The following is a 9,140-nucleotide window of genomic DNA, read 5'->3' on the forward strand; positions in this document are numbered from 1 at the left end:
GCAGTGGCCAAGTCTTCAGCATGCAGTTATACTCACTGAGTTAACAAATGTTTCCTGAGCTCTTACCAGGAGTTCTTTTGATTCTAGGCCCCAGAAATAAAGAGGTATGTAGTCTTGCTCATTGACCTCTGAGACTTAGAGTGTTATGACAGAAGCAGATATTACACAAATCTACACCCAATAAATATGCTCGCTCTTTTAAAAAGCTTTTTATTCTGAAATAATTTTAGATTTTCAGAAAAGATGAGGAGACAGTACAGAGAGTTCCCAACAGTCTTCACCCTGTTTCCCCTAATGTTGACTTCTTACATAATCATGGGACATTCGTCAAAACTAAGGCATTAACACTGGTAAATGTCCTGTCTTCAAAATCCAATCTAGGATACCACATTGCATTTAATTGTCATGCCTCCTTAGGCTCCTTCCATCTGTTTCTCAGTTTTCCCTAACTTTTTATGACTTTGATACATTGGGAAAAGAACCAGTAAGGTGTTTTGTAGAATGTTCCCCAATTTGGGTTTGTCTGATGTTTTTCTCATGATTAGAATGAGGTTATGGGTTTAAAGGAAAAGTACCACATAGGTGAAGTGTTATTTCCTGTTATCACATTAGGAGTACATGCTGGTAACATGACTTATCACTGGAGCTGTTAAGTTATTATTTTAACTTTTTCATACACCATTTTTTTAAATGGAGTCTTGCTCTGTCACCCAGGCTGGAGTACAACGGCATGATCTTGGCTCAGTGCAACCTCTGCCTTCTGGGTTCAAGCGATTCTCATGCCTCAGCCTCTCGAGTAGCTGTGACCACAGGCGCACACCACCTCGCCCATATATTTTTTGTATTTTTAGTAGAAAGAGGGCTTCACCATGTTGGCCAGATTGGTCTCAAACTCCTGACCTCAGGTGATCCACCTGCCAGGTCTCCCAAAGTGCTGGGATTACGGGTGTAAGCCACAGTGCCCAGACTTTCATACACAATTTATTACGAAGGAATCACTGAGTCCAGCCCACACTTAAAGGGAGGAAAATTTAGCTTTGCTCTCTGGAGGGAGGAGTGTCTACACTTATTATTTAGAATTACTCTCTAAGAAAGAGTTGTCTCTTCATTCCATTTCCAATAAAAAGTTTTACAAATTATGATAAATGCTATGTAGGAAAATAGAAGGCCGATATAAGAGAGAATAACAGGAGAGATCTATTTGGAAGCTCTGTAAACAAGACATCAGCCTTCAGATGTCCTAGACTGATACCTGTAAGGACATTAGAGAAGCAAAAGAGAAAATGACAGGAGAAAAATGTACCCTTACTCATGTCCTTTCCTCCCCCATCACCTACAGCAGGGATAACTTACAGATATTCAGAATTAGTGGTACGGGGAGACAGCATCATTAAAAAAAAAAAAAAAAAAAACCCAAAAAATGCAACATTTTTTTTCTAGGACATAAACAGAACTTGTATCCTGCAATGATGGCTACTATTGAAACAGTATCCTGAAGCAATTCTTGAAGAAGCAGCTAACTTGAGCAAAAGAAAAGAAAAAGATCACAAGTTATTTTTGCTGTCTGGGGTGTACTAGAAAGATTACTTCCTCTTTTTCATACTTATTAAACCCAGTTGGTATACAAAAGACAGGAATTACAATACACAGTATCACAGGATCTGAGATTGATATATCTGAGATGTATAAATGAGAAGGATAATTGAGGTAAGGATATGGAGGACATAGGATGGAGTTGGCATTGCACAGCCAGCTGGAATGAAAGGAGTCAGAATGAGTTCACATCCTAGTTTAAACCTATGTAGCCCTAGCTTATTGGACTAATGAGAAACTGGTAGATACAGATGTCTGACTTCAGAATCTTTTCTCAATGGAATGTGAAACTACAATCCCCTTGTGAGTTTGCAAAATTATACAGAGATAAAATACAAAATGTAAGAAAATAAATATTTTAAATAAACACTTAAGATAACTACATTATGAGACCAAAGAGGAAACAGATTGGTTAGTTAATTGGTACTCTACTTCCAGCAGGAGAGAAGATAAAATAAGCAGACAGAAGTGCTATCTAAGCTTCCCTGCCCTTGTTTTATATGCTTTAACTTTCTTTCCACAGTTCTCAATCCTGTGCCCTATTTCAGAGCCTTTTTTTTTTCCCCTACTCATCTTGTGAACCTCAGGACACTGAGGAAATTTGATGTTCAGACATTTTATTTTTAGGATATCACATTATGTAATATCTTAGGCTGGTGTCATTCATCCCAAAAACTGCTGTTTTGAACGAGAACTGAGACAAATGTACCCAGTGGATATCAATCTTTTACATCCAACCTGTCTCAAAAACACTTATAAAAGTTCAGCAATCCCTTCAGAAAGCATTTTTCTTCTTCTTTCCATTAACAAATATGTATGTGACTCTAGGTTCCTTTTCAAAGTCTAATGCCTGTATCTCTATTTCTGGCGGTATTTCTCAGGTAATTAACATTCCTGTGAGCATAGTTAGGCACAATACTAAAAAAGAGAATTTTTACTTATTTGATTTTTCTGCTGTGTAAAGAATGTTACAACTCTACTTCATCCTTTGACAAAATATACTCTTGTTCTCCCATCAAGGACACACGTGAAAGCAAAATATAGAAAAGGAAAAAATGTTACAAATACAAGGAATAATGAAAGATGTTGCATGTGTACTAAGGCTCCAAATATCTACAGGGCTCTGCCTGATAAAGGGCCCACAGTCACGTCTGCTCACCACTCAATGTGATCTTTTCATCTCAAAAAAAGAAATTTTGTGGGGTGTCACTGACAACGAGACCAGTGTCAATTTAAAATTCCACATGGAAAACAATGGTGAGCTTCTGATCAGCAAGTGTTATAAAGTCAAAGCATCTTATACTTTTATGCTGAATTAATAGAGTTGTTTGATATGATATTTATTTAAAAGGCTTTTCATCAACTCTATCAATCATTTCCTCAGTGCATCTTGGTAATGTAGCTGGTGCGATGTTTAAACAGAAAACTGCAGCAGTAAAGTGGGACAGCAGTCCTAGAGTGCTGCTGAAATGCCCATGGATCAGCCAGCCTACTCATTAGCTTTATTGCTAACAAAGAGGAAAACCATGCATATAATTACATGAATTGCAGAGCCAGCAACACAAGTTGGCACCGGGAATTCGTTCTCTGCCACCACTGCTTCATCAGGATCAGATAATGCCTGTATGTCTTCAAAGGGGCACAGGTTGGGAAGCAAAATAAGCAAGTGTTCTTTTTTTAACTGTAGACTATTTTTCACCCCTAAGCAAACCTCTCTCTAGCCATGGCCAGCCTACCTACTATTAGAAGTCAGTGTACCCAATGAGTCAGTGACTTTAGGCTTCTTATAACTAATGTCAATACAATATTACTAGTAACATTACCAGTAGTGTAAAAAATAATAACAATGTTATAGAGAATATGACTTAAGAACTGAGGTTTAGAGAAGCTCGAGTTATTCAAATTTACAAGCCTAGTAATGTGTGTGATGTGTGTGTGTGTGTGTGTGTGTGTGTGTGTGTAGGGAAGCTGGAGCCAGAACCTAGGTCTTCTTGCCTGTCTAGCATCTTCTACATGTTCTTGTTCATTGTCATCACTGCAGTGGGAGATAAAACTTTTGAGGCTCATTCACTGAGAGCAAGACTCTAAGTGCCATGATCAAATATAAATACAGGACCAAATAGACTTACTACTTGGAACTGCTTTGAGAATTCCTATATTCTTATTCTACATGATTCCTTTGGATATCAGCTTCACAGTTATTTTGCATTTCTATTATTTCTTCTATGAAGTGAAACAGAATAATATGAATAACTCATTAGCATGGATCCTGACACAAATCAGACATTCTCCATTCTCCAGATACATTCTTACTTTTCTCTCCTAATGTAGTAGAAGGGCCCCCGCCTTGGGACACAAAGGACTTTTACTGACAATGATTTTTAGTCATTCTAATTATTCCCTATAGTGTGCAGTTTATAGCAACTGCCCTACTTTTCCTAAAGAGTTGATATAAAAATTGAAGGAGACAATGCATATGAAATTGTTTAATTTATGATTCATTGGCTGATTTTACTTCAAAGCTAAACAGAATTTTTTATGAAGCATTGTTGCTTGAAGCCATTGGGATTTTTTTTCTCTAGGAAACCAGACTTCTCACTATACTTGATTTTCTTTGGCAAATCATGGTATCTATTGATTATAGAAATTCTTTTCAATATGTCAAGTGCTTAGATATTTATAAGCAAAGGGAAAAAAATCCCTGTAAGCTTCATCAATCTGGGGATATTCGTGAGATGAAATATTACCATGTAAAATGAAGATAAATCACAGTTCCAAATAGCCTTGTGGCTGGACACGTCCCAGTGACCCACCCCAGGTCATAGATGCAGCTGTGACAAATAACAGCCAGGAGTGATGATCATTGTGCTTTAAGTCCATTACCAGAAGACTGATATACATAAAATATAGGTCAAAGCATTCTATTTAATGCCATATTTATCTTCAGAACATGAAGCATGAGAATGTTGTTATAGGACTAAAGAAACGGAAGTGATAAATGAAGAGTTTCTCAAATGCTATTTAAGTGACTACATCGAACTTCTAGCTCCTCATTGAAATATAAATTCCACAAGAGAGAGCACCATGCTTGTTTTCTACTATGTCTCAGGGCTTAGCACAGTGCGTGCCTCATATCAGTCCTCAATGAAATACATGTAGACGATTTAACTCATTAATTTGATTGAGATCCATATTGCTGCACTTATTTACTTACAACTGTTTTTCTTTACTAAACCAGCCCCCAGTGTGGGAAGATACTATGTTTTATTCATCCTCTTTCTTTCTTTCTTTTTTTTTTTTAGACGGAGTCTTGCTCTGTTGCCCAGGCTGTAGTGCAGTGGCACAATCTGGGCTCACTGCAACCTCCACCTTCCAGATTCACACGATTCTCCTTCCTCAGTCTCCTGAGTAGTTGTGATTACAGGCACCTGCCACCACGCCCAACTAATTTTTTGTATTTTTTGGTAGAGACAGGATTTCATCATGTTGGCCAGGCTGATCTTGAACTCCTGACCTCAAGTGATCCACCCTCCTTGGCCTCCCAAAGTGCTGGGATTACAGACGTGAGCCACCACACCCAACCTACTGTATTCATCTTTAGCCACTACCTATGTAGGTGCTCATTCAGTGAACAAATGACTATACGAAGAGATGCAGTATAAAGAATAGTTGAGGTCAGTTACTTCTCCTCTAGGTCTTAAGCATATGGAAGAAGAGAATAAAAATTCTATAATGGGGAAAGTTGTTTTCAGGGATTAAACCAGCAAGAAGAGGAACTGATCAATGAAAAAAGATAGAAACTATTATGGATAGAAAAAGTTATAAGAAAGACAAGAAAATAATGGGATTTTCTAGGCATAGACTCATTAGCACAGAAAACTGAAGGTAACTCTGGAACAAGTTGAGAAGAAAGAAATGCAGGGAATTCATAAACTCAGAGAGGTTTCTAGAGAGTGGTAAATATAGCATAGTATGTTGCTTTTTAAATGTCAGAGCATAAAGAAAATTTCAGAGTTAAGTTATGGGTTTCAACAGCAAAAATGTAAAAGAAACAGCATGGAAACAATTGTTGGAGGGTTAGTGATGTGTTTAGATGTAATTATGTGAAGAATATGGCAGTTTTCATTATGAAAAGCTGTGGTTAGAAATACAGGAAACTGTTTTTTAAGCTAAATGAATTCAGATTGCTGGAGATGATCCAGAAGCTGCTGTGCATAGAATTTAGTGTTTGCATCTTGGAGACTAACACATTATATTTGGCCTTTAGTTAAAAATGATTTATTCAATGCTTTCTCAGAGGTGATATGAAATTTATCACAAATTATATTCAGACATTTGAAAATTCTGGGGTAAAAATTAGGCAGTGGCTGCCATTTATGCAAACTTTTAAAAATGTACCTCACTCTCATGTAAAGATGAATTTTAACAGTTTGTCTGTTACCAAAATATACTTCCTAAAAATTATGAAAATAAGAATCTTAAAGGTGAAAAAAATGGCAGAGCAATACTTTGTATTCCTCAAAATGATTGATTTGTTGATTTAAAATTATATTTATTCTAAATTTTAAAAGTCCTTTCCAGTGTATAAACATTATCACCTAACAGATAATAATAATTCAGTAATCAACCATAGTGAATTGTGTGGTGATGCTTAAAGCCAATAATTCTTGTAGAAAATACTTAAATGTATCAGTAAATTAAAATGATTTTTGTTATACTAAAGTTAACACTTAAAGAACCAATTGTCCTATTTTAATTACATAAAAGATATACTATATGTTTATATAAAGGTTAAACAAATGGAAATTGGTAAAATGGCAAACATACATTTTAATACATATTGATTACAGGTAGGACTTCTAATTATTGTCCTCACTATCTGGGGTTTTTAATGAAAATCTGAAATATCTACACTATTGTTGTCATTTGAGTTGCTACCGGTCAAATCTTAACAGTTCAAGTGTGGGTTAATGTCTCTGTCTGGCTGGTTGGGGATTTATTTAACTAGATTTATCATCCAGTTAATGTTAAAATTAGAATGTTAATATTGATTTTGATTCAAGTCTAACAAGCACTACACATGATAAAGTTAAAACTAGAGCATTTGACTACATAATTATGGGCAAAAATCAAAGCTAAAATCAAGTATTTTATAAGTAATGTTTTGTAGACAATTTCAAAGTTTCAACTGTTTTATAAAGAGCAATGACATAAATTGAGTGACCTTAAAAAAAAAACCAGCTCTGGAGCACATGTCTAATTACGTCATGAACAGCTGTGAGTTTGACTTCCTTAACTTTCATTTTAAGCATAAAACTATTGTGGCAGTGCCATAAGGAATATAATTAGGTTTAATTGTCTATTTACTTATGTACAACAATGAAATCAAAATATCTTTCTAAAAAAAGGAATTGATCCTACTGATGATTTTTCAGACAACCATCAGAATGGATGTTTATTCCTGTCTCCCATGATCTGTTTAGGTGCATGGGTCTTTAAACAATTGACAGCATAAAATGCCTATTTACCAGTACCTTTTATATGACTAAACAAATTTGAGATAACTATAATGTAATTTTGTCAAAGTTCATTTGAGAGATACAATATACAAAAAATACATGCAAAGCAAACTACCCATTCACTTTTCCAGATATTCCAAAATATCAAGCTAGGTCAGTGAAGAGCTAAACATACAGATTATATATTAAAGGCTACAAACCCTCCTGAGTTGCTTCTTCTGGATTGTCTTTTGATGTGATGATAACTTCAGCCTACACTGACAGTAGTAAGAGATAGTCTTGTGAAATTCAGTTTAGTTAAATGAATTATTGAGCACCTATTATGTGCTAACCATTAGACTGAGGAAAAATACAACAGTAAGCAAAACAGAGATAGTCTCAGCACTGATGAAGCCTGGAAAAGTGTCCAGCTAATTATAACTCAGAGAGATAAATGCTGTGGTGGGAGCCACATACAGTACTCTGGGAGCCACAGAGTACTGTGGAAAGCAAGCTGGTGGCTAAAGAAGGACATACTATGGAAAGTAATATCCCAACCACTGATTTGAAGGATGTGTCAGAGTTAGCCAAGGAAAAGGACAATGTCATGCACCATTAAATATTCTTTAGTCAAGAAATATCCTCAAGAGGATATTTCCAAGTATATATATTTTTAATGTCAGAATGCTATTTTTGGCTTTTTTTTTTTTAAAGCAGCCATAAGGTCTGGCCTTAATACTATGATTGCTAGCTTCTAAGAGTTCAGATCAAGTGTTTAGGTGACTGTGAGCTAAATGTTTTACCTAGTTTCTGGCAACGACTTATATCTCTATTCTTTTTTTATTTTATTTTTCAATCAGTTTATTTCTTGTAAATAATTTTTCTGGTTACTAATGCAGTACATGTTCAATGTAGAAAACTTTAGAATTTTCTACAGTGATTTTGTATCCTGAGACTTTGCTGAAGTTGTTTATCAGCTTAAGAAGCTTTGGGGCTGAGGCTATGGAGTTCTGTTATAGGTATAGGATCATGTCATCTGCAAAAAAGGACAGTTTGACTTTCTTCTTATTTGGATGCTCTTTACTTCTTTCCTCTGGTCTGATTACTCTGACCAGAACTTCCAATACTATGTTGAATAGAAGTGGTGAGAGAGGGCATCCTTGTCTTGTGCCAGTTTTCAAGGGAAATGCTTCCAGCTTTTGCCCATTCAGTATAGTGTTGGCTGTGGGTTAGTCATAGATGGCTCCTATTATTTTGAGATACGTTCCTTCAATACCTAGTTTATTGAGAGTTTTTAACAGGAAGGATGTTGAATTTATTGAAAGGCTTTTCTGCATCTTTGAGATAATCACGTGGGTTTTGTCTTTAGTTCTGTTTCTGTGATGAATCGCTTTCATTGATTTGCGTATGTTGAACCAGATATTATATTGTATACCAGTATGAAACCTACTTGATCGTGGTGGATAAGCTTTTTGATGTGCTGCTGGATTCAGTTTGCCAGTATTATGTTGAGGATTTTTGCATCAACCTTCATTAAAAATACTGGTCTGAAGTTTCCTTTTTTGTTGTATCTCTGCCAAGTTTTGGTATCAGGATGATGCTGGCCTCATAGGATGAGTTGGGGAGGAGTCCCTCCTCCTCAATTTGTTGGAAGAGTTTCAGCAGGAATGGTACCAGCTCTTCTTTGTACATCTGGTAGAATTCAGCTGTGAATCCGTCTGGTCCTGGGCTTTTTTTGGTTGGTAGGCTATTTATTACTGCCTCAATTTCAGAATTTATTATTGGTTTGTTCAGGGATTCAGTTTCTTTCTGGTTCAGTCTTAGGAGGATGTATATGTCATAAATTTATCCATTTCTTCTAGATTTTCTAGTTTATGTGCATAGAGGTATTCATAATATTCTCTGATGGTTGTTTGTATTTCTGCAGGATCAGTGGTAAAATCCCATTTGTCATTTATCATTGTGTCTACCTGAATCTTCTCTCTTTTCTTCTTTATTATTCTAGCTAGTGGTATATTTTATTATTTTTCTCAAATACCAGCGCCTGGA

The 9,140-nt window shown here is 35.9% G+C and overlaps 1 long non-coding RNA gene across 1 annotated transcript; it reads right to left on the minus strand.

Moving 5' to 3' along the window:
• Positions 1-875: 875 nt before the first annotated feature.
• Positions 876-8,396, minus strand: LOC117093822. Its single transcript, XR_004441258.1, has 3 exons — positions 8,204-8,396; positions 4,898-4,902; positions 876-886 (listed from the first exon to the last, which is right to left on the minus strand). It is a non-coding gene; the product is annotated as an uncharacterized LOC117093822 (long non-coding RNA).
• Between the last annotated feature and the right edge of the window lie 744 nt (positions 8,397-9,140).

This window comes from Trachypithecus francoisi, unplaced genomic scaffold, assembly GCF_009764315.1.
Source record: "Trachypithecus francoisi isolate TF-2019V2 unplaced genomic scaffold, Tfra_2.0 Lachesis_group12, whole genome shotgun sequence".
Classification (NCBI taxonomy): domain Eukaryota; kingdom Metazoa; phylum Chordata; class Mammalia; order Primates; family Cercopithecidae; genus Trachypithecus; species Trachypithecus francoisi.